Source organism: Rhamphochromis sp. 'chilingali' (assembly GCF_963969265.1).
Source record: "Rhamphochromis sp. 'chilingali' genome assembly, chromosome: 13".
Lineage (NCBI taxonomy): Eukaryota > Metazoa > Chordata > Actinopteri > Cichliformes > Cichlidae > Rhamphochromis > Rhamphochromis sp. 'chilingali'.
In genome coordinates, this window is record NC_137940.1 from 35,187,584 (window position 1) to 35,213,724 (window position 26,141).

Below are 26,141 nucleotides of genomic sequence, written 5' to 3' on the forward strand. Positions count from 1 at the left end.
GGCTTTTAATGATGATTTGACATTGGCAGTAATACAAGCAATACATAAAACCATTCAGTAATTTTTTTTCCTTATTTGATACGTCTGGCACAGCATGCGGTCAATATTTCCAGGGAATCGACCCCGCCCGTCAGGGAGTTTTCGTCAGTTGCTCTCATCTCACAAGGGCTTGGACTTTCCCGGAAGATGCCTGTTCCCACTTTATATCTCCATGACGCCTGTCGTAATATTAACAGAGTACAGGGGAACAAAATCTGCTCAAACTAAACCCCAAGTTTCGCGTGTAACACCGTCATTTTCTCTTTTCTCAACTTAATTTTTAAGTACATTGTGTCTGAAGCTGTGGGTTGTCTGTAAAAATCGCACCTGCGACTTCGTAACGGTATAAGTAAAATTAATTCACTTTTAACGTGTAAATAACTTGAAAAAATCCAACTTTGCTGCGCATGACACACGCAAATGACAATTTTTCATGACGTGTATAAAAATTATGAACCATTTTTTGCCGTTTTTTTAAACTAAGAAACTTTTTTAAAAACGCCTTTTAGCTCTTAAACCGCTTCCGTCTGCTTCGGACTCGCGTACTACTACCACGCTTTGGGAAAACTTTGGTGCCGGGCCAGCTATTTCCCAGGAAAATGTGACTGATAGGAATTCCCCACGCATCAGCCCCCGCCGGAGAAAACCTCGACCTTGTGTCAGCAAGCACACGAAAGCAGCGGGAGGGTAAGCTGACCGGTGACTGTGTGATGATGTAGCTGTAGCACCGTAAAGTCTCCAACTCGCTCCAGGGATGTTTTTCTAACGTCGCCGCTTCTTAAAAAAATAAGAGAACAGCTTCTTACTGGCTATACAAAGCCGGGGAATATAATGTACTGATAACTTCTGCTGGGGTAAGTACATCTGGGATTTAAAAGGCATGTTTTACAGTAATTGCTTGTTTTTTTTTGTGACTAACAGCGTGGGTGCTAACGTTGAGATCGCCTTAATGTACATTTTTCTTTTTATGGATACAGGAAATAATGTGTTTTGTCACCACATGTAAGCATTTATATACTAAATGCACTCTAAAGAAACACGACTGAACCGATATGATGTACTAGAAGCTGCCACACGACCTGCAGGGCTTTGCTCTGCCTTGCTTTACTACTCCATAGATTTCTGTGACTCCCCTTTGTGTCAGTCAGCTGGCATGTGACTACATGGTGTGATGGTGTGTGTCTGTATGAGTGTGTGAAAAATAGTTCAGATCAGCTATAACAGAAGAGTACCAGGGCACTTTTTCTGTCTCCACTTTTGTTTTACTAGATGAGAGCTTTCATTTTGTCCTCCATTATGAAAAATATAGCCTTGACCCCAGGTCAGCTGCACTAACTATAGGCCTAGAAAGTGTGGAAATTGAGAGTCTGTGCATAACTAGCCAGTTAGAGCAATATTCAAATTGGCATATCTTCTATCTCTGACTGCAATTAAGTGAGATTACAGATGAAATGACTGCTCATTTGAATAATTTTCTAAGCATGAATGTCATTTTTCATGTCTGCAGTCATGGTGAGCTGGTTGTCTTTTTTTGGCCTTTCTGTTACATTAGATCAGAGCTGTTTAAATGTGTATTTTCAACTTCAGCTACGTAATTATGTACAATTTTCATAATTTCCTGAAATGTTCTTGAATAAAATACAAATATATACTATGAGAAAGTATGTTGTACTGAAACACCCTGAGGTTTCCTCACAGGGGTCTCTCTGTCTCTGCAGGATCAATGAATGTTTACTGATTTACACAAATATAGATCCGGCATGCTTGACAGAAGTGTTGATCAGCCCTATTCTGTAGTGAGTCTAAATGTTTGCCAGATGTTTACATTTTTGCTCTGAGATGCTTGTATCATGGGAACGACAAACACCGTCTGATTGGCCGGCCCTTCGGAGCAGGAGGCCGTGACGCAGAGGGAAGAGGTGGGGGGATTTAAGAGCTTTTAGTCTGACGGCCCCACTAGAGACGGGAACAGCTGGACCCACCAGTCCTTCACCCACCCCTCTCCCCTTTAGACTTCCCATGGTGGGAACACTGGCAGAGAGGCTTGTGGATAATTGGAAACTTCAATCCACTGAAAGCAATTATCCAGAACAAGACTTTCCAAATATACTCCAGTGTGGAGTCTTGTTTGTTTCAAACATGTGCTCCTTGTTTTAGGAACATCTTGCTACGCTGCTGCCCACACTTTGCCCCTTTCCTCTCTGCTTTTCATTGCTTTAATGTTGCATAGGCTTCATCTGTGTGGACTTGAGCACTCTGTGGATAGAGTACTGTGTGGTTTAGGCTAAAGCAGTTCCTGTTAGCCTTCTTATCTTGTGACAGTCATGTCACCATCAGCAGCCTGAGCAGCTGAGGAGTCTGAAGATGACCGAGGACAACAATGGAGAGTCCTTGTGTTTCTTTAAGTGTTGAAGGGCTCCTCAGACATCAGATATGTCTCCTTGCCCAAGATGTACCCGCCTGGCTTAATGGGCTTCTGGATATTGATTTAACTACACAAAAAGAAGAACTGAGCTCTTATCCCATTTAGAAAGCAGCACTCCAGTTTCATAATAAGCTTTCAGAGCAGCCTTGCTGCAGAAAGGGAATATAGTAGCTTTTTTTGGTTGCAAGTTGGTGTATGTGGTAATCTTTGAAAACAAGTCAAACTTCTTGCAAATCTCAGAGATGTTTGAGTATCAAGAGCTAATATGAAGTTCTGTTATCTGGTGCTTTAGTGCCCACACATGCAATTTCAACCTCAATAACTGCGTAATGACTCACAATTTCACATGGCCACCAAATCTGCTCAATGATCCTTGCTTGTAGGTGTAAATTAATGCCTTAGAAATAACCACAAGATGGCAATGTTCATATGCTAAACAAACAATCATATGGGAAGGCTGAAACCTCAAATGACTTGCATAAATGCAGGAACTGACTTGTGAAAAGAGAAACAAAACTGTTGAACTTCCCCCTTTTTTCCACATGTAGAAAAATACCCACGTCTGTCTGTTTTCTGTTAAAGGCTTGCAGGGGAACTGCTGATTGCAAAGTTCCTTAATTGTATGCTACTGTTGAACCAGCCCAAGCCGTTGACACCTGAGTATCACCTTGTCAGACACGTTTGATTGCTAGGCAGCAGGAGCAGCAATGAACCACTGCCATTGGACATGACGTCAGAGAGAAAGGAGAGACAGGGGAAATTCCACCTGTAACCTCGTTCTGCTCTTATGCTGCTTGCCTCACAAGCATGTGACTCGGTCTAGTCATTAGACCTTGGTTTCTTCATGGATCTGCATATTTTTTTTATGACGTAAAGCACTGATAATGACTAGAACTATATTTAGCATGTAAAGGAGGACAACTAGATTGTGTAATACAAGTATCTAGCTGTGATACTTGGAAGTTAGGATGGGTTAGTTTTGTGAATTCTGCCATTCTTTACTGTGAGGCAAGTTTCCTTCCTTGAATCATGAAGCATCATTGTAAAACCTATACCTATGCTTAGCTTATTTGTTAATTATGAAAATGCACATTGGGGCACTAACAAATCCTTTGTGTTTCAGCCAAAACAATACTGTGCACATGTGGTCAACATCAGTAGCAGACAGGTGAATGTAACCACATAGCTAAAGAGATGGATAGACTCACTTGTTACTTCATGATGTGCATCCGTTTAACTGTTTGTTAACACAAAATATCCAATCAGCCAGTCACATGGCAGAAACTCAGGTTTGTATTTACATGCATTTAGGCATGTAGACTAGGGCTGCCACGATTAGTCGAATAGTCACGATTACGTCGACTATCAAAATCGTCGACGACTGATTTAATAGTCGACGCGTCGTTTGAAGCTTTGTAAGATCACAAAAGACGCAGGAATAAGTAGCAGGATTTAAGAGTGTAATAACGGACTGAAACAGAAGATGGCAGCACTGTATGTACAAGGATGCCAGCTGCCGTTAAACCCCGAAGAAGAAGAAGCTGTGTCCCAGAATTCATAGCGCAGCCCAGCTCAGTTTCCAACAATGGCGGCAGCTAGTTAGTGTTAATATTACTCTTATTATTCTTTCTGGGTCATAAAATAAACGTTTAACATATTTTCAGGCGAGAATGTAGCTGTGTAAACCTCAAATATCGGCTCAGTTTATCAGGACACCACATATTTTCAAAAGCGCTCCGACGTTTTCGGAGACGTCTGTTACCCACTAGCTTAGCCGGGGCTAGGCTCACTAGAGCCGTGAGAACAGCGGACTCCCGGCAAATCGTTTTCAAACCCACCGCCGTCTTTCGCTACTCAGGTTAAACATGATATATGAGTCACTTAGATAACTTAAAATTTTATTGTTTGGCTTTTTTTAGTATTTTATTTGTTCCTGAGTAAATCGGTTTGGCTGAGATTAAAGTTATAGTTTTTACACAGCTGAATAAACTTCAAGCAGACAGCTGATCATCAGAAGTGTGAGATGCTCGAGAATTTACTCCGGTGTCCTGTTATATTTTAGATAGCAAGGAGTTTATTAAACTTCACCGAGACAATCTGCAAGTTTCATTAAAATTTAATAAACTATCATCTTGTCTTTATTTTTAGTTAGCACAGACCTGAAACACTTAAAGCTGTAAGCTAATGATAGTTATATAAGAGCAGATGCTGCTGGTGCAATAAGCTGTACGTTTTACTCCAATGGATGATGATCTGATTAGTCAACTAATCGCAAAAATAATTGGTTACTAGTCGACTATCAAAATAATCATTTGTGGCAGCCCTAATGTAGACATGGGCAAGATGATCTGCAGCTGAAGTTGAAACCGAGCATCAGAATGGGGAAGAAAAGTGATTTAGTGACTTTGAATGTGGCATGGTTGTTAGTGTTAGATGGGATAGGATGGTCTAGAAGTTCTCTAGGTGACAATGCTTTGTTCTTGTCAGAGGTCAGGGGAGAACGGTCAATTGGACTGATAGGAAGGCAACAGTAACTCAGAAAACGTCTTGTTATAACCATGTATTTGCAAAAAGCAAGCCCAAATTGGAAAATAGAAGATTGGAAAAGTGTTGTCTGGACTGATCAATCTCAATTTCTGATGTAACATTGAGATGGTAGGGTTGCAATTTGGTGTAAACAACATGAATGCATCCTGCCTTGGGGGTACTGGTCAAATTGTATGGAGAATATTTTCTTGGCACACTCTGGGCTACTTAGTGAAAATTGAAGATCAGTTAAAGCCTGCCTGAATATTGTTGGTGAACGTGTCCGTCCCTCTATGACTACAGTGTACCCATTTTCTTATGCGACTAAAGGATAGCACACTGTGGCACAAAGCTCAGATTATCCCAAACTAGTTTCTTGAACATGACAATGAATTCAGTGTGCTCAAATGGCCTCTACAGTCACCAGATCACAATCTAATAGAGCACCTTATGATACAAGAGATTCACATCCTGGATTACAGTAACTGTGTGATGCTATCATGTCAACGTGGAACAAACTCTGAGAAATGTTTCCAGCACCTTGTTGGATATATGCCATGAAGAATTAAGGCAGCTCTGAAGGCAAAAGGTGATCGAACTCTAAACAGAGTACTAGCAAGTGCCAGGTCAAAATATTTCTACCGCAAGTTGGCAATAAATCTCCAAATTAGCTTTATTTTTATTTTCTATCTAAAGGGGAGGCTAAGTCTATGCTAATAATAACACAGTAACAACTCTAATGAACTGGGCTAAATGTGCCCCCATAAAGGTTGTTTGTTATCATTGGCTACGTGTCTTTTAAAAACGAGGCCTGTAAAGCATTTATACAGACTAGCTGAAATTATGGGAGGGGAGAGTTATTTGGGTTTATTGGCTTTACTCTGAGGAAAGCTTTGAATCTGGGTGCATCATAAAACTTATATGATTAATTTGTTTGTTATTAAAAAGCATACATTGAAAAATCACATATATTTGTGTATTGGTGTTAAAGATTATTGCCTTTTAAAGGCACTATGGGGTTTGGTGCCATAAGACAAAACTACTTCCTCTGTTCATTTCTAGTCCAAACTAAAAGCCTATTTGCACTAACTTTATATTGATCGGGTAGCAAAATTGATCCTCTAATCTGAACCCTAGCAGGAAATTAAATAAGTATATTTCATTACTGTTCCTTTTAAGTAAAAAAATCAAGAGAATATAATGAATTTATATGCAGCTGGGAAAACTAAAACCCTTCAGATGCTAAGAAAATAACATAATTTAATATTTGGCCAGAGCACACAATCCAGTCTCAGTGTATGACTTTGTCTGCGGGGAAAACTGCTGTAGGTTGTTGGCTCTGGCAGCATGTTGACTTCATGAGATTAGTTAACCATATTACTTATATTTTTTATGGTGCCAACTGAGGTCCTTGTAGACCCACAGTGTAGCATGTTGTATCACTGATGTATGTGTAATTACATTAAGGAGTGGCTTAGTTTGTAATGTTCTAGCTTTGACCACACGAAGTAGTTCCTCACAAAAATAGAAACTGGCTTTGTCTGCAACTTTGGCATATAATGCTATTTCATCCTATCATTTTTCATGTCTCTTAGAGCTAACGAGGTACTGTAGTAGCAAGTGCTTCACAGACGCTTTTCATGAGTCAGCTTAGCCAGTGCGGTTTGGATTTAGCTCTGCTCAGAGAGGCCAAATGATCTCCCCTCATTCAACTTTCATTAAATGTAACATACACAAGGAGAGGCACAGCTGACAGAACTTACAGGGTTCTCTGACGGTTCATTACATCCACTGAAATGCAATTGTCTGTCTTCGCCATCCGTGCATTTGGGGTTTGGTTTTGTTCTTCTGGGTTAATTTCAGAGTGACAGTGGCAGTTCTCAGCCTTGCTGAATTATTTAACTGCATGCAGCCTATTGGCATTATAATCAAGGCCCTGAGTGGTGGTGCAATATGTTCTAAAGCTCTCATAGTATTTTATTAATAAGCTTCAGATGATGAGCTAGGGCTCTGGGGTTAAAAACTACTTTGTATTTGCCTATATCGGGGCGAACATGTGCTTAACTTTGAATTAGCTGGTGTGACACAGGTGGACTTCTCAAAACCGTATTGTTTTTCATCATAACTTGCTTGTGTGAGAATCAGCCTATGTGGTTATAAATCCTTTCTGCAAATATCTAACTGCATGAAGCTGAAATAGCCCATGTAACCGAGGTGTGATGTGAGTGATCTCTGTATTTAATTTTTAATAAGCTGCAGTCTGTGTGTGTGGCTTGAGCAGCAGTGAACCTAATGCTACTACTCCATCCACTCCCTGTTTATAAAAACGTACATTATATTGTACAATAAAGTAAAATATTTATACCACCCCTGCCTTGTTTGCTAGCATACCCAGAAGATAAATCTAAAACTGTTGATAACTCAGCCTATCTCTTATACGTTGGGGCTGTGGGAGCATGTGAAGCAATTTTACAACACTCCCTGTATGCTAAAGTTAGCAGGAAACAAGCTTTTTGCTTCAGTTTACAGCTGTAGTTAGTGTCTTATGGACATTTCAAGTCTGTTACTGTATGCACTCCTCCTGGTTAGCCTAACTGAGCCCAATAGATGCGAAAATGTACCAAAAATGTGAAAAAAAAATAGACTCTGAGGCTTCAGTTTGCACCTGTCCAAACACATATGATGTCATCCGGTTATCCCTGTACAACAGCTATTGTGTAACGCTAACAGCCTGATTGATGTCTTGCGCAATACATTCCACAGTTCCCACTGTGATCTAATGTTTCCATTTTGATAAGAGGTGGCGTCACATGCAGCCTGGCCTGATTCATGCTGTGGCAAGATGCTAATGACACCGTGGCTGGATAACAGACTGTATATTAAAGATGGACGTAGCCACTGTGACGTCTGCCACTGGTTAGTGAAGTCAGGTGATGGGGAAAGGGGTGGATCTCACAATGTTTATTCCTACAGAAGCAACTTGTGAATGACAAGGAATGATCACTTTAAAGCATACACTCTTTTGTTGTCTGTTTGACTGTAACTGGGGACACGATTTACAAACCAAACAACATGTTGTACTCAGAAAACCTTGAAATTAGTAACTGAGGTCATAAACTTAGCAGCAAAGCATTTACTGAGGTGACAGATGAAGTGAGCAGCAAGGTTGTTTTCCCATAGATGTTCACATAATCTTCAATTAGTCTTTTCACAACCAGAGGAGATGATCCTGGTTGGCACTAGAAAGAATCTAAGTTAGAGCTAATGTACTGCTAGATGATATGTCGGTTTTTAAACTTTTATATGCAACAACATGAGCAATGTTTACGACACTCAACTTTAACAAAATGAGGTTTAATCTTCTTAAGCACGGTCTCTGTTCATTCTGCGCCAACTCCCAGGAGGCTGGTTGTTTCCAGAGCTGTGGAAATCCAAAATATCAGCAAAAACTTCCCAATATTTTACAGGTAGTTTGTTCCCCCCACTGCCAATAAATAACCAATAACAATCCTGATGTAAAATTCAACCACTGAGAATTAGGTCAGAAGAAAGCCTAAGATGAGATCTTACATTTCAGTGACATAGTTTAATTGCCTGAAGTATATTTTCAGAAAAAACAAAAGTACATCTCTTCTTAAAGATCTTTTTGTTTAAAGCCCTTTTTAAAATTCTGAATAAATGATAATTACATTTCCCATGATAGTCAGCAAAATGTGGGTTACACTAGCTTTTTATTTAACACATTTTTCCACATTCGCAGAGTTTCATGTGGCTGGCTTATGCCCATTCGCAGTGAGAAAGCAGGCACGAGAGGGAGAGAGAAGTGTTTGAATTTATCATTTAGAAGACAGGCCCAGAAGGCTACACAGTATCTCTTTCACAAGTCATTTTCAGCTGCATATGGTTCATGTTACACATTAGCGTGAGTGTAGTTGGGTGAACTGAGTACCACATTGAACACTCTCCGATAGAGACCTGCAATCTTCCATCATTCTCTGCTTACAGTTTCTGATGAATCATTCACATATGATGGGCTGAGAAGTTCCACATTGCATTGTCTTTATAGCTGTATATGCACAGCTCTTTGTTAAGTCTTTATGCAGTCATGCTTCATCAGCATAGTGAGTCATCATAGATGCCGGCTCAGCTCAGGTCGGTCACTGTACGAGAACGTTTTCATAGCGCTGTGAGCCGTCAGCTTACTGAACCGGTTAGATTGCTGCAACAACAAAGTCTGACCTCAACCAGGTGGTGTGCTATAAATCCAAAATTACTGCAGTATTTGCATATCACCCTGGCTGCCTTCAATCTTTGACAATAATCCACACCTGAGAAATGTTTTCAAGTATTATCTTGTCCAGTAATTCACTGAACATCTCAGTGGGAGTTAATTAAAATGCCTTTCTGCCCTCTTGCTTACCTCATTCTGCATTTCCTGCAGGGTGCTCATCTGTTCTGTTAGCTACCATCTGACTGCCTCAGATTCGGTGTTAGAGGAGCCGCCAGTGTTAGACCTGCCTCCAAGCTACACAAATATTTCTGCATGCCCTCCAAATGCTCCTGTATCTCACATTGTCAAGGATCGTTTCAAAATGTTTGTCAGGGCCCACAGTTCTCCATCTTGACTCTCGGCTGAGTGATCAGAATTTTCTTGTAGCAATTTGTGGTGAAAGTTTGTGCGGTGCAAATTTGCAGAGCATAAAGTGTTTTCGCAAGTGTGGAAAAAAGGTGAGAAATGCGAGAATTAGACCTATTTCAGGGCTACATTTTAAGTATGTTGAGGATTGTGTCACAGTTCGATTCAAGCAGCTAACGGTGACGCTAGCTTTGGAGTTTAGACCAGCTATAAGATTAATATCATGCAATTAGTCATCTAGTTTTCTCCTTCGGGGTTGAAAGCAATTCAGTGACAGACTTTGGTGTTGTGCTCTGCCTTTAATGGGGACATACCGCAGAAAATGTGGGCTTTGAGGCCTGCTTCTATTGTGGTTGGCCTCTGTTAAGTAGAATGAGCACACGACAGTAATCACTGACCCTTTTTTTATTCTTGGGCTGCAAAAGGAAAGGTGTGTCCTTCCAGATAGTGTGCATGGTCACGTGGCTCTGCACTGATCACACATCAAGGCATTCTTTCCCCCCCTCTGCTCTAGTTAATACACAACCATTGTAGGAATAAAGCAAGAACACAGAGCTGTGTGTGAGACAGGCTTTTTGTGTTTTGACACTGTGGGATGAATTTAATTTCATTCCACTGACACGTCTTCAAGCAACAGCAATTTAAACATCTTCGCTGTTATTGCTTTTCCCCAGAGTGTGGATGTGATTTGTTGTGCAAATTTGGGTGAGTTTGCATTCAGTATTACAAAAGATAATTGGAAGCTTGGCAAATTCTTTGGAGAGAATAAGTGAGACCTTTTTTTTTTTCTCCTTCCTGTACTCAAGGAAAATCCTGTAAACACTGTAGCAAATTATTCACACACCATCCTTCTCAGTTTAGTCTAGATTTAAGGCCACAAATATGTTCCTCCAAACACTTTAAGAGATAGATAGATAGCCAATCCAGTCCACAGCCCAGTCAGTAATCTAGTGTCTGTTTTGCCATACATTAAAGATGTAAAGTGAGTATATGACATCTATTGCACTTAGAAGTTGATTATATATTAGCAATACAGCAATAATAGCACATCCTTCTAGATTTTGTTCCATATTAACCTTACTTGCATTATGCAGTCTGTCTGCCACAGGATGCAAAAGGTTTACTGCATAAAGAAAATGCAATAGCTGCAGAATCTGACAAAAATATTAATTTTTTTGTCTGCCTTTGCTGTCTGTTTCTTTTGTTAAAGCACAGTACAACACGGAGCAGTGCGGTGATGCAGTGGCTAAAAATGTCACCTCACAGCTACCCAGATGTTTTCCACATAAAGATGACTCTAGTTCTGTGGTGTTTAGTCGATTTTCTGAGCATGAATCATCAACTAGTTTGAGACGTGAAGCATCATAGGAATCTTTTTAAGATGAACAATTTTTGCTGGTTTCAGATGCTCAGATGTAAAGATTGATGCTTTGTATTGTTGTGTATCATCATGAACTGAACATTTTAATTTTGGTTGGAAATTTATGACTAAAATGTATATATTTTTTTAATACTTGACGGATTTAAAGGATGTGCAGATTAAAAGGTTATTGGATTAAAGTATTTGGTCAATAAGGGTCTCTATTTGTAGAGTTTGCATGTTCTTTCTCTGCATTCAGGGGTTTCCGCTGGATACTCTGGCTCCTTATCACAGTCCAAAGACCTACCCCTTAGATTAATTGGTGATACTCTATAGGCTGAATGTGTTTGATGTCTGTCTCTCTGTGTTCACCCAGTAACAAGGTGACATCCTTGAGATTAAACATGTCTTTTACAAGCATGCTGTCAGTTAAGACGGGCAGCATTATGCTAGAAGGAGTTAGAATTTAAACCCTTAACGCCCAGTGTATCCTATTTGATACATACAGTTTTTATGTGAGACTTCAGTGTGATTTCTTTCCCCTCGTAAAAACATAAATAAATTGCACAATACAATTTTAAGCAGTTACAAAAAGCCACATGTTACAAATACGTTACAAATTAAAAGTCATATATGGAAATAAAAATTGAATTCATTTTTTAAACTAATTTGTCAGGTGGTTCAATAAACTCTCGATTTTCAAAAAAAATTAATTTTATGGCAAATATTTCATGGTTTAGGGGTTAAAGGGTTAATTGTGGGAGAATAAAGAGCACATGCAGGAGAACACAGAAGCAGTGTTTTAATGCAACAACCCTCTTGCTTTGAAGCAACAGCACTAACCACTGAACGAACCACCATGCTGTTAGCTCCAAAAGTGTTGCTTAAAAATAAGTTATTCTGGGTCAACATGCCTAATTTTTCTCTCTGATTTCTAAAGTGTTGCTGATTGTTTTGCTGGTAGTTTGCTGATGGCTGTTTGCTAGCAGACATTCTTTGTTGAGATAAGCCTCTACAGTATTTATTAGAGCAGGGCGATATGGCCAAAAATATTTATCACGATATATATTTGAAAATTTGCGATAACGATATAACTGACGATATAATTGATGCGAGACAAAATACAACTCCACAACATTACTAGCGCAAAAAGAAAACCTTCCATTTATTTTCACTTAAATAAGAAGCTGGTTTTTATGTACATTAAAGCTTTATAAAAATGTAACAGTGCAAATGCAAATTCCTTGCTGAAAGTTTAACCAAAAGGCATTTCCAGTAGAAATGGGCTGACATATCCTGAGCATAACCATGTATAATATCCACTGAAGTTAAAAAGAGGTGCTTTGCAAAATTAAACTGCAGTATGCAATACGTATTTTTCGGACCATAAGGTGCACGGGATTATAACGCACATCAAGCGAAACAAAGCAGTCAGATAAATCAAACTTTATTAAACTCATTCTTCTTGCTTCCTCCACTTCTGTACCATTGATTCATTAATGTTGAATTCTCTGGCAGCTGCTCTATTCCCATGTTGTTGCAGTATATTAATGACTAACCTCGTATTGTGGATGGATTATCTCAGTTGTTCTCCTGACTGAAGTTTGGTCTGTTTACAGCACCCTGCCATGCGATTGCATTTGTCTCTAACCATGAGGAACCTTAACGTTAACTTTTATAAGTGGAAAAGTGTTAGTGTTTGTCCTCCAGCTTCACTGTGTATGTTATGCTAACATAGCTGTGTCGCTAGCGATTACGTAGCACATCATTATATACCAGCTAGCCCAACTTCAGTAACCCTACAAACGCCACTGCTGTTTAGTTTCCTGTCTTCATTTATGTTGGAAGTGATAGCAGAGCTGTACGTTTGATTTTTTTCAGAAATCTCTCAGTCAGAACATGCAATATCATGCTTAGGTAACTAGCGAGCTAACTTCCGCTAGCTTCCCGCTAACTTCTAACTCTGTTAAATGTAATAAATTTTGTTTTAATGGATGCCTGGAAGTTAAACTTCATAGTTACACCTGGTAAAGCAGCAATGCTGATCGTTTTATTAAAGATGAAAGAATTTAGACAGTTTTTAACGCTCAGTGATGCTGCAGTGTTCGTTTGAACTGAAGAATTAAGGAGTTTAGGACCCAGATTACTCCCAGATTTAAGAGCATCTTAGTCCGACAAATACGACAATAACGACGGCCGCTTGCATGTTCTGCAAAAAAATGTGCTTTGTCGTGTATCTGAGGGACAAACACCAAACCAGTTCCACATCACTGAAGTTGCACCATTTTTACAAACCAATTCTGGTTCATCTGTTTCACTCAACAATCGGCCATGTGCGTATGAAAACAAAGGCACTGCGCATGCGCGTTTTACTCATATTCTATCGCGATATTTCATTTTCCTATTGTTGCCTAACATTATACCGGTATTACCGTGAACGGTATAATATGGCCCAGCCCTAGTATTTATTACTCTCAGTTGGAAAGAAAAGAAAAAGTTGGTAACCACCTACTTCACATTGCCCCTTATTGATTCAAGTTGCTGATTATCATCAACTTTCCATAGAGCCTGGTTGCCACTTCACTGGTAGGCACTTCATGTGTGGACAGGGCTCCTTTGCAGCAAGATTACAGTCTGTAATAACGTTTGGAAACGCTATATAAAAATCTGTTTCCACTTCAACTTGATTAGAAATTTTCAGTAATTTTCAGTATTAATTATTTGGTATTTTACTTCAGGTAACCAAGTAATAATGACTTCATATCAAAAGATTTCCTTTATAGTCGTTTTATATTGAAAAGAACATTTTGCCGCATGTTCAGAAAGTGACTTAAACCATTAGCCAGTTTCGAAACCAGTCAGATAACGTTCTGTTGGAAATATGTTAATCATCCAAGTTCTACATTTCAGAAGCAAACGCTAAACTTTAAAGTGATGCAATCATTTATCGTTTGAATGTTTTTGTTATCTGTGCTATTCATTGTATATTCAGTACATTTTAGTGGATTTCTTTTTCTAATGCCCTTTGATCCATCATACATGATAAATTGATTTGATAAACTAGTCAATTCTTGCCATCACCAGTGTGTGAATGTGTGCGTGAATGGGTGGATGGCTGGGTGTGTAAAGCGCTTTGGGGTCCTTATGGACTAGTAAAGCGCTATACAAATACAGGCCATTTACCATTTCTTGCTGGGAACCTTTTAAAATGTTCAGACACCAGTTTCAAGTTATATATGCCTGCTGCCCAGGACAGATAAGTCCAGTTCCTTGAGCATTGCTCTTATAATTCCTCCATGGGCAATGGTCTGTCTGGCTCTGACTATACTGGCAAGAGGTTGAGGGAATAAATGTTCTCCCAAGTATTAACTGAAGGCTGGAATGTGTGGTTCGTTATCTAACCATTTTCTCCGTTTGGAGTTTTTTTGAATTTACTACTTATCAGCTTTCTATGCTGAATTTGTTCTTTGGAAAATTTAGGTAAAAATAAAAACTTAGTTGAAAAGCTTAGTCAGTTTCCAAATTATAATATCTAGAATTATAGCTTGTTGTTTAACATTTAGAGGAAGATCAAAATGCACGTAGCTCTCCTTTAGGCCTCACGCACTGTTTCTGCTTTTGTTGGTGTTTTGTAGAGCTATTGTCATGTCTGAAAGTTTGCCTGTCTGCATACATCTGCCTCTTTTTCTATGTTTACATGGTTGTCCTGGATTTGGGCAGTGCTGCAGTCCATTAGCCTTAAGAGTTTATATCACAAGAAGTGAACAGCTTCCTCTAAGGCTTCGAGGTTGTGGACAGTATTTCCAAAGGCGAGTGATAAATGGAGCTTGCTTGGTATAACTTTCCCTCACAACAAGGCTATCAATTCGCTCCCAAGCAAACAGTTGCTTTTACTCTGAGCTGTATTGTGCCGAACGGAGGCCAGTAAGAATTAATGCGAAGATGAGGGCACTCAGTGGAGATCGAGAGGGCGATTTGGAGGTTCATGACAAACAGACTTGGCTGCAGTAGATTTAATGGGCCAATTTTTTGAATACTAAGTCCTATGATAGATCATGTTAAGTTCTTTCACAATAATCCAAATTGAAAACTAATTTTATCCAGTGACTAACATTTGACGTTTGCTTCTGTTAAAAATACTACGTGGAGGTTTTCAGTGGAATACATGTACAAATTGGTGCACAGGGTGTGAAGACAGAGTGCTTAGCATTTACCACAGACCACCACTTCCTGTTTGCTAAAGTGTCATTTCTGATAAAGATTCCTATCTATTCTCATTTGCTGAACTTAACAAGATGTGTGTCACTAAAAATGTTGTCATACTTGCTCATACTAAACGCAGTCGACTTTACATTTTGATTTCTTTGTACCTCCCACTGCTAGAAGTTATTTTATGATGCATTTTAGTGCAGGGAGAACAACTCCATATGTCAGCTGCTTAACTGTGTGGCATGCCTAATAGGCTTACAATTCATTTCAAGTGTTTTAATGGGCCACAAAGACAGGTGAATTTAACTTCTAAGGTGCCACACAGATTTTAATCGCCCACCCTGCATGGTCAAAGTCTAAACGAAGTGCATACCTGTCCAACTGTTTACTTACACATCCAGTACTCCACCGCCTCTGCAGGTGAAACCAGTCTATCGTCTTTCATGGTGTTTAAGGTGTGGCCCTACTGTTGGTCCTCTCTGGTTTCCCCTCCCCCCCTTCAGCTCCGTCCAATCCCCGCCACCAGGAGAACTCACCTGAAAGGATTTGTATTTAGGGCCGATACTCGTCGCTGATTGGCCAGGTGAAGGCACTCTGCCTCAGGGCTTCACTACCAATGGCGACAGTGCTGCGTGACTCATAGGGAGAGGACAAGTTGCTTCACTACACTTCTCCTTTTTCTGTTTCAACCAGCAGCCTTTGCATTGTCTTTCCCCCCCCTCATCTCCAGCTTTGTTTTGTCACTGTAGAAAGGTGTGGGCCTGTCCACGTCTTTAGGCACCATTGTCCTCCTTTGAACACGTCTTGGATTATTTCACCATTTGCTGCCGATTCTTCTCTTGGTTGCTGAGATCAACACTTGGTTGGTTGTTATTATGGACCTTGTCACCCGAATCCTGTGTCTTTGAGGTCAGTGACAGATACTTCTCCTCTCCACATGTTACCTGTTTTAAGCTTTTTTTGAGTGTGTTAAAGGAAAGGTATACATTTTACATGAACAAACATAAATAATATATATTTAGGACGTATGTGAGTAAGCGGACAAGCAGTCAGGTAGTTGGTTGCTCTGCTGTGCATGGCTCTCGTTATCGTTGCGCTGACATGTTTTAAGGTTTTCAATAGAGAGCTTTAACAAGTCATCCCAGTTCATCTTACATTTAGGAGCATGTTTTCTCTTGTATTGCATCTTTGGAGGCATACTAATAAATCAAATGTCACTTCAAAAAACAACAAACCTGCATTTGTATTTATTCTAATCACCTTCTTGCCCATATCTCACCATTTTCCTCAAACCTAGTTGAAACTTTTTAGTGCCTGAAAACTTGTCAGATAAGGTAATCACTTTTAACTTTAAAACCTGCCATGTGTAGATATAATAAGGATGATCTTTAACTTATATGTGTGTTTGTTGCATTTCTTTTCTGAATTGTTGCCTTATATGGCGTCTTGAAATAAGGGCGGGAACAGTATTTTGCAAGTCGCCTGACCAAGCCCACATGTATTTTTCACTGTGTAGTAATGGTCTACTAAAAAGTAATTACACTCTGTGATGATTTTGATCCATAATTGCTGCACAAATGTCATGCTATTATTAAAAACTGTGAGTTGCTACATTCACAAGTAGAGTAGAGAAGAAAAAAAGTAAAGGAACGGCTGTGGTTTCGCTGTTGGAGCTCTTAGCCACAGCCACATCGAGTCAGTCATGCAGAGCTTCTTCAAAATCTTCTGATCACTAGAACAGAATGCTGCTTATCTTGTAATGTAGATGCCCAGATGTTTGACATTTCAGCTCACAGCAAAGTCTGACCCTGAAGTGCCTTGCTTCCTTTTCTGTGCATGTAAAAGTTAACCTTGTGTAAAGTCTGTCAACCAGGCTATTGTGCTTAAAGTTGTTGAGTATCTGTTTCTAAAAGTTGCACAGAGCAGCAGAGATAAAAGCACACTTCCTGTTTCCTCAGAAATCTACTCTGCACTTTGTGCACCACAGTGTGCATGCAATACATGTTTGAATAAACATGCCTCCGAGTCTGAGTAACATTCTGACTTCACATGCACTTTTTTCTGAATCTGCTTTTAAATGTTGCTTCATTGAAGATGCACAGAACTGTGCAGTTATCTCAGTGAAACCCCGAACAAGCACAAAACATATTCGTCTAATTTTTAGTCTGGCTTTTAAAAAATGTAATTATACACAAAATATCCAAGCGTGTGATTATTTCATTGGTTTGGCATTCAGAAATTATCTTGTTGATGTAATGTTTTGCATAACAGCTGAGGCCCATTAAAGGCAGTGTAGAAGAGGTCATCTTACAGACACCAAATAAATAAATATCTCTATACTTTAGACTGAATATTGAGTATTATTGGGTGAGGGTCAGGTGGGCTGGCCCTGAAAAACAGAGGACTTTTTTTTTTTTTTATGTGTTGTACCATCAACACATGATTCAGTGTGTGAATGGCTCTGTTGTTGAGCCGGTAGAAGTTTGCATTTGACCTAACTTGCCTTACTTTCTCATCATAACCTATGGCCCACCTTGATTTGGATTGTAAATGAGGGCCTCTTGCCTCAGAGGCTGAACTCATAGTGAAGCTGCTGTTTAGTGAGGTTTTATGCCTCTCATTGAAAGAACAGGAGGGCGGCTTGACTGCAGTCTTTCTTCCTTCAATACAGTGTCAACAGGTCTTAGCCTGTAATTAGATCATTAGGCTTGGGCAAGATGACGGAGGTGGTGCAAGATAAGGACGTGACGAGAGCAGGAGCAGGCGGGGTTTAGTTTATTACTACAACTCGGGCAGGCCGAGATATGTAAAAATCGAGGATTTGTGTTGCTCCATGTTGCAGGTGCATGCTATCACGAGAAGAAAAGAAAACACAGAGCCAACTGTGAATGGTCAGGTACAAACTGTTGGTTATGATTTGAATAGAATAAATGAGAGTAACATCACCTTTGTGTGGTCAGATGGCAGTAGAGAAATGGTTGTTAAATAGTCCTAATTGTCGATGTTATGACTGCGTATTCAAAACAAAAATGGTGCCATAATTTCCATGATTCAAGTAATGAAATATTTTCTTAGTAATATTATGATGGCTTTGGCAAGAATTATTTCTTTATACAAACAACTTTGCTTAAAGTATCAACGTGTTCATGTGTTCCTTTTTGCCTGGTGACCATGACTTCTACCACTACCCTTCAGCCGCCTTATTTATTGAAGCCGCTGCGGAAAACCAGTGAACTCATAGTGAAACTAGTGAATAAACAAGGCTTGTGCACCTGCAGCCATTGTATTTCAGTAAGCCCAACTGGAAAATGTCTCATATGAGAAAGCACAATCAGAGCCCTTTTTGTATTGCTAAACGATGAATTTCCACGTCAGTTCCCCCATTTCTTCTTTGCTGTTTTATTTTCCATTGCTCTCTTTTTATGGGATGGATGGAGACCTAAAGGTTAGAGAAGTACACTTGTGATGGGAAGTTTGAACTCCTGTGACCCGTTGGGAAAACCTGGGTGGGGAAAGTTAATGTATAACTTTCTCTTCTGCTTAATAGCTACTGTGCCACTGAGCAAGGCACATTCAGTATTCAGTTTGTAAGCTGGTTGTGTATCTCTGTTAATATGCTGCCGGTGCTCAAGAACCCTCCCTTGATAAATAAAGTTAAATCGATTGAGCAACTGTCTCCCTGTGTTGCAACCGTCTCATGCTCGGAGCGTGCTAGGACTGGCCGTTGTTCTGGAGTACATACCGAACCAGAGCTGTTATCATCACATCTCACCACAGAGCCCAAAAACCAAACCGTTTGAAGTTCTTCTAGCCTGGTGTATTTCATTTCAGTCCCCGATCTTGATTTATATTCGAGGGGCAGAGATTCTTTCTTTTGTCTCTTTTCTTCAGTGCATTTCTCTTGACTGGGAACTCGTCTGTGATTTCTTTCAGTGATGCTTTCTCTAAGATACTGATGATCATATTGTTTGTCTGTGTTAGTCCTTTAAGTCATTTTTATTTGGAGTTGATTTACTGTGTAGTGAAGTAAAAAGACTTTCTAGACGTTTTACTTACTACATGTTTTGAGGCTAATTTCTCACATAAATACTGTAAATCCTATAGATTTAACCCCTCCAGTGTGTACTCATTAACTTCGTGGTTACAAAAGTACTGGTATAATAAGCCAGGCTGAAGTAAGTGAAGTAGGTCATGTTTTCTCACAAAGAAAGAGGGCGCACAAGAGAAATGATCTAGTAGAGGGAATATCAGGTCACACCTTTTCACAACACTCCTGCTTATGTAATGCAGCATACTTATCTGGGAGTATTTAACATAACACGAGTCTTGGCATGACATATGGCGTCACGGTCAGTTGTGAAAAAGTAAATGTAACTTCTGTTAACTCAAGTACCATACATAGTCATAGTTTTGAGGTACTGAAACTTGGGGATTCTGCTGCAGTTCAGATGGAAGTATTGCATGTTTTCATCTGCTACATTACTTCAAAAGCTTTACTTAGTAGTTATTGTTCAGATTAAAAGAATAGAGAACATTAATGGTTCTAGTGCGCTGCCTCATGATGATGTATGAATATCTATGCGCTGTACAGTTGCGTGTTAAGGAAAGTAAGATTAACCTTTGGTCAAGTTAAAGATCTGAGTACTCCGTACACCATTTCGGACACAAAGAAATGTAATGCAAAGTCCTCCTGTATGTTTCTAGAATAAAAGGTTGATCCTGCTGCTTTCTTCTCAGTGGCATAAAATTCAGGTGGCATTTAGCAATGGATTAGTTTGCATCCTTGATAGATTTTCAAAGGAATAATGGCGTCACATATTTAAAAGGTGCTATATTTACGTATCTTAATGTGAAAGTTCAGTTGCTATCAATGCAGTTCAGCTATCTCCTGTGAGTCTCTTGCTCTGTGGTTGGACTCTACTTCCTCTGTCTTCAACTGCAGCTGGCGGAGATGATAGTCCTTTTGCTTTGAGGCCTTGGTGAACTTAGCGTATCAGTACATGAACCAGTTCCACTTGGATTCACCAGGGGAGGGTTAACCCACAGGACTTGAGACTCACTGGACAAGTACTGACATCAGCAACTGCCACGATAGGGACTAACCGCCACCACGCAGGCATGGACATGTAACAGGACAAGGAACTAGCTGGTTAACAGTAAGTGAAATAAATAAAACAAATGCTCCATTAAAAAAAAAAAAAAATCAAATTAATAACTTCCCTGTCCAAACTTTCCTACTTCACATGAACTGGGCGTGACTAGTTGTAACACAAGATAAAAATAAAAAAGAAGACGAAGACTAATGCTAAGATTTAAATTACAACAGGAAAAGGATGCAGAGATTTGAGAGTTTGGCTCTGTTTCCAGGCAATCAGAAGCACAACTAATCATCTAATTGCTTCAGATCAACTATCTGTGGGGAGAATTGTCATTTAGAGATCGATTCTACCCAAAAAGGATTGTGATAGGACCTTTTGGCCACATCCCTAGTACTAATAAAACCAACAGACTCGCAGAAACAGTGAAAAATAAATATAACATCTATAAAATAATGAACTGGAAGCCGTGTGACTTGGTTAATGCTGTTTAGAAATTACTTCCCTTTTACTATCATGCAGTTAAAGAGACCTACTATTAAGTTAGTGTTGGTTGATATACATTTTATATAAAGCGTCTACATGGAAATGATGATAACTCATTTATCTTGATAAAAGTTAATCTTTCATAGACGTTGTTCACTGAAGTTGTGTGGGCGGAGTTTGAGGTGCAGATTTATTTTTCCTCCAGATAAAAACAGCATACAGACATCAGAAAAAAATTTCCATTACAACCTTCTGTTGTGCTCTGCATTTATTTGAAACACAGTCATTTGGGACTGTATACTTTACTAACTCCATGTCTTCTGATGCAGTTTGATGCAGTAGCTATAAATTGCTAATGCTATATAAAGGCCTGAAAGCAAGTTCACAGTGCAGTGTTTTTGTTTCCAGTTATGTGGGTTCCACCCTGCATGAGGTAACAAAGTGCAAAAACGTAGACTCACCCTGTGTGAGATGCATATGAACATAAAACTCACACAGTCTGAAAAAAGTTTTAGCTGCTATAGTTTCCCAGCTCTGCTGTGCTAATTTAGACATCGTGTTTGCTTTAATGCAATATCGTTTGGTACAAAGAGTCATTCTAACCCAGGAAAATTGATTTGCCACATGTTTTTAGGAGGCTTTTGGTCCCAGACACCCAGCTGCAGTGGTGTCTGAGTTTGAAACTTTCAGCAGCAAGCTCTCTCATATGGAAAACTGGCCATGCCCATAATTACTGCAGTTCTCAGATGATCTGCTGAGTGGATCCCCTTGTCTGAGTGCTAGTGTCCAAATATAAAAGGACTGTAACAGACTCTCAGTCATTTAATTTAGCTAAAACGAATGCCTGAGGGCTTCAAGGAATGACTGCTGCATGCAAATTTCTAAAGATTTGTGGTGACATGGTCGATGTATAAAAATCAATAATAACATCACTTCTTACATCTGTAACTCTTAAGTTCTTGCATCCACACATTTGGGTCTACATCCAGAGATGATTGATTTTATGTGACAGTACCGCTTTGGTTCTTTTCTTTCTTTCTTTTTTTTCTTGCGTATTCAATTGCACCTCACCCACAAGTAAAAAACCCCCCACTGCATTCTCATTACATAACTTGACAATTCAGAAGATCTCCTTATTTGCAGGATGTTAGATGTGAATACTGATGACATAATTAATAGCAGCATTTGAGCTTAGCTAGAATCAGTCAATAGGCCAGTGATTAACATGCAATATTATGTTTGTTTAATCTGCCAGGGATGAAACATCCAAGATAGCATGGGTTAGTAGGTAAGATTTAGAGCTAAGTATAGTGATTTACTATGTTTTTAGTCGCTGCTCTAAGTTAATCTAATCAGCTGTTGAAGTTTGTAGGCTATACTAGGGTGATAGTAATGTAGTGGTTTTTTTCAGTGAATAAAGATTATGGATGGGTTTGATTCTGTTGATGCCAAAGTGATTATGGCTTCTGCTTGTAGGTCCAATTTTTTTTAGTTGTTAATGGTTTTATGTCACCGAGTCAGAAAGCACTTTGAAAAAAGTCTGTCATGTGACTCAGGTGTGGAAACGCTCCACTGCCTGGAGTTTGACGTCATTGTTTTAAAATGCACGACTGTAGAAGTGCAGTATATAAAGAACTGAGGCACTTTGAGGCTTGCTGCTATTACAGATTGGACAATTTCAAAATGTTTCTTAGCTGGAAGAGTTCTTTGTTGGGGAAAAGAAAAGAAAAATCAGAGGAGTAATTTTTACAATTCAGTTTTTTTGATTTCAGCCAGCTTGGCAATCCATTCAGTTGTGTGTTTGTGCTTGTTATGCTTGGTCTTCAACATGTATCCTCACAAACACACAGTGTGCCTTTGCTGAGCTGAATGAGGCCCACCTGCTCTGTTCTTGTTCCACAGAGCCTACTTTACAAGCCCTCTCCCTCTGCGTGTTCCTAGGCAACAGCCACTCCTTGTTTACCTTTGCGTTTTTGCATTGTGATTCTCATCAGAACAACATAGCCCCAGCCCCTCTGGAGACTGATTGTCAGGCTTTTTTATTCAAAGTAGCATGAAGCAAAGATTAGCATTTGTATGAGCCTGTAGTGTGTGTATCTTCCTAGAAACTCGTCATTTTTCTCCGCACGTGTAGTTATTACTGATCCCAAATATGGTAAAGCAATCACACCGTGTAAATATTTTGTTATACAGCAGTACTGAGCACTGCTGTCTCTTTAACCAGGTGATTTATTGTCCTCATTTCATGCACCTATGCTGCACCTTCCTCATCAGGTGACTGTCATAAACAAGTGTATTTCATAAAGCCTTCTCAAATATTGACCAGCCTGAGCAGACAGTCCTTCTGTCCCTTGCAAATATGTCAAACATCTCTCCAAATGTATGAGCTGCGCCATAGATTCACATCTGCGGCAGCTGGAATATACGAAGTGGATGGAAGAGGGTGGTATTAGCAGGGAATGTTAATTTGAATGTTATGAGTAGTGAAAGCACAGGGCGGACACGATTCTAGAAAACTTGTTAAGATGACGAGCTCAAGCGTTTGAAGTCCAAGTAATGCTCTAATACCTAAAGCATGCAATCCAAACATTTGTCATGAGTCCATGAGTTGTTGTAGCTTAGGCCTGTTAGGTCACTCACACAGCTTAACACTTTTTCCCTTGTCTGTATTTGAACTATGCACCTGGCATCTTGAAAAGCAATGACTTTGCACTTCTGTCCTTCGATCCAGGAATGGGCACACGTTTACTGGCTGCAAGATTAGATAGAAACATTGGCCAGTGGTATCCAATACCACACTGACCCAGTATCCAATTGTGCGAAATCAGATAAGCTGTCTTGAAGGGGCTAAGCTGACTCAGTGTGAGTGGTCCTATCAGGGAGGCTTTATGGGGGATCAGATGAGAAGAGCTGATTTTGTTGTTATTAGCTGTTAAACTGAAGCATGATCCCTGGAAGTCTCAAAAACAGCCGGGGCTGTAAATCTGCATCTCTGAGAGGGTTTTATCCTTTTGATGAAAACATAATAAATGTAATAGGATGTAGTATGACATGCTGTACTCGTATTATATGGTACTTATTTCTAAAGACAGTGAGCATTAAAAGGAATACTTCTGAGAAATAAATTTATTTGCCTTCCAGCACAATAATGATGAGGAGATTTAAGGCACTTTTATGTTTGTGTGCTAAATCTAATGTAATTCAAATGTTATAGTTTGTTTGCATAATTTGTACAAAGATTTGTAAAGTCTGTACTTTCACAAAGTAGGTTAACTTATCAGATAGTAGGCAGGTTTTGTTACCTTTGAACAGAGCTAGCTTTTCCCCCCTTGTAGCATTAGGTAAATATTTATCATACAGATCTGTGAGTCACATCAATCTTCTCAGCTTCCATGTTGTCTCTTGAACTAGTGGTAGAGTCAAACTGTATGACGAGACAAAGATTACTTTGTCTCTGTCTGACTATGTGCCTTCTGTAGGTGTGTTGCCTGTTAGGTATTACTGCATGCCTGACTGTAGGTGGACACATCAGCCTGCTTGTGTCCAGACCTGTTTGGTATGCAGCCTCCTTTGCTACAGCCAGGTCCCCCTTTATATTCCACAGTCAGCCCTGAAATGTCTGGGCTCCATCCGTAACATGTACTTACGCTAAGAGACAATCTAGGAAGTATCTTGGCAAAGTTCATACAGTATAGGCTTTGTGGATATCTTCCCTCGAGTTTATTAGGAATTGTGGAAAGTTGCGTAAAAGAGTGGCAGCTATCAGAGATAAAGTTGGCATCGATGTTTATAGTGTAAGAAGGAATTTAGGATGTCAACTTTCAACTTGTTTTTATTTAAACTCAGTTGATAGTATGCTGCTGGTATTTTTCCCTTGGGTACAGTATCCTCCCTTGCTGCTGTCAGTATTCCTGTGAAATGACATCTTTGTGTTGGTATGAATGTAAGTGCTTGTGAGTGGTACAGTAGTGCAAATTTTATAATTACTTTAAAGTTTGAATTTTAGTTTGATTATAGTGATGAAGGACAGGTTTAAAGCAATTTTCCAACTTTTGGTTCATACAAAGACGTGACTCTGTATGTACTAGCCTCCTGTATATATCTAGCGCTTGTGGGAAGCTTGCTTATTGTCTACAAAAAGAGAGAACTTTGACTTTTCCAGTCTAGTCATGCATCAAATGGCTCCCACTCAGCAGCCAAAACAACAGCAGAGCCTAGAAGTTCAGATGAAACATTTCAGCTATGTCTCCAAGAAAAGAATCAGCAGGGCAATGAAACTCCTGACACACATGCACAGACATGCATGCTTTTTATTCATCCGTGCTCTCTGAGTTCTTTTTACTCAGAGATCTTTTTGGGTTATTTTGAAATTATGTCATTGAGCTCAGATGTGAGAGCATTTAGAAAAAGCAACAACACGGTTTATATAGTTCCCTGAAAACAGGCCAGTACAGTTTTGGAGCCAGCTCTGGTTTGTAAAAAGCTTGGATATATCTTATTGCTCTTATCAAAACTTCAGTTGCTTCTTGTTCTTTCTTACTGGCAAAGAGCAACATAGAAAACTGAAATCACAAGCTTTACATGCTTTACTGCTTCGAGTATTCATTTTAGGTGTATAAATGTAAAGCATTACTGCCTACAGATCCGACTACACGCAGCGCTGCTGTGAACGTCTCGAAAAACATTCACGGCAGTGCTGTAAATATATATGTTAACAATATTTTAAAGATATGGCGCTGCACACAGGCTTACACTTGCATGGATGGCAAAGATCACATTTTTAAATAAAACTGTGGCAGAAGTGTGGCGGTCACAGCAGCACACAGCGAATCAAACTGTTATGTTTGGTGCAGTTTCTTTTCTAAAACTTTGCTGCAATTTCCTGTCCTGTTTTCACAACTTTAGTGGTTCTTCCTATCTGTGACATGTGGCTGGTTGCCACATTATAGAAGTAGGCTGCTGGTGGTAATTTTTACTAAAAGCCCACATCTGTTACTTTACAAAAGGCCTCTCTTTGGATTTGTTGCGTATCAGGTAAGACAACAGTACTGGAGTCAAGATGGATTTTATTGATACTTTATTGTGGTTAGATTTGTTTACCGTGTATTTCTAAGCTTAATATTTGTTCATGTTCAGTTAAGAACAAAACCGAATATTTTCACACTTGTAATGAATGACTTGGGCTTCAGGCAAGTTCTTCTCTGTGTCTTCTAAAAACATTTTGCTGTGCTGTCGTTGCGCACACTGAAATACTGTATGACCAATAAGAGAACACTGTGTGACAGGAACTTTGTAGTTTCTTCTTAGAATTTGTGCAAAACCAACTCACGGGGCCAAATAAGGGATGTGTGTCTGTTTTGAGGG

The 26,141-nt window shown here is 39.5% G+C and overlaps 1 protein-coding gene across 4 annotated transcripts in view; it reads left to right on the plus strand.

Moving 5' to 3' along the window:
- Positions 1–208: 208 nt before the first annotated feature.
- elf1 (E74-like ETS transcription factor 1) overlaps positions 209–26,141 on the plus strand; it is a 42,484-nt gene continuing 16,551 nt past the window's right edge. For 2 of the 4 annotated variants that reach the window (XM_080901691.1, XM_080901694.1), the window contains exon 1: positions 15,820–16,104. The gene's annotated coding sequence lies outside the window, so the exon portion shown is untranslated. The other 2 variants (XM_080901693.1, XM_080901692.1) reach the window with 2 other exon arrangements.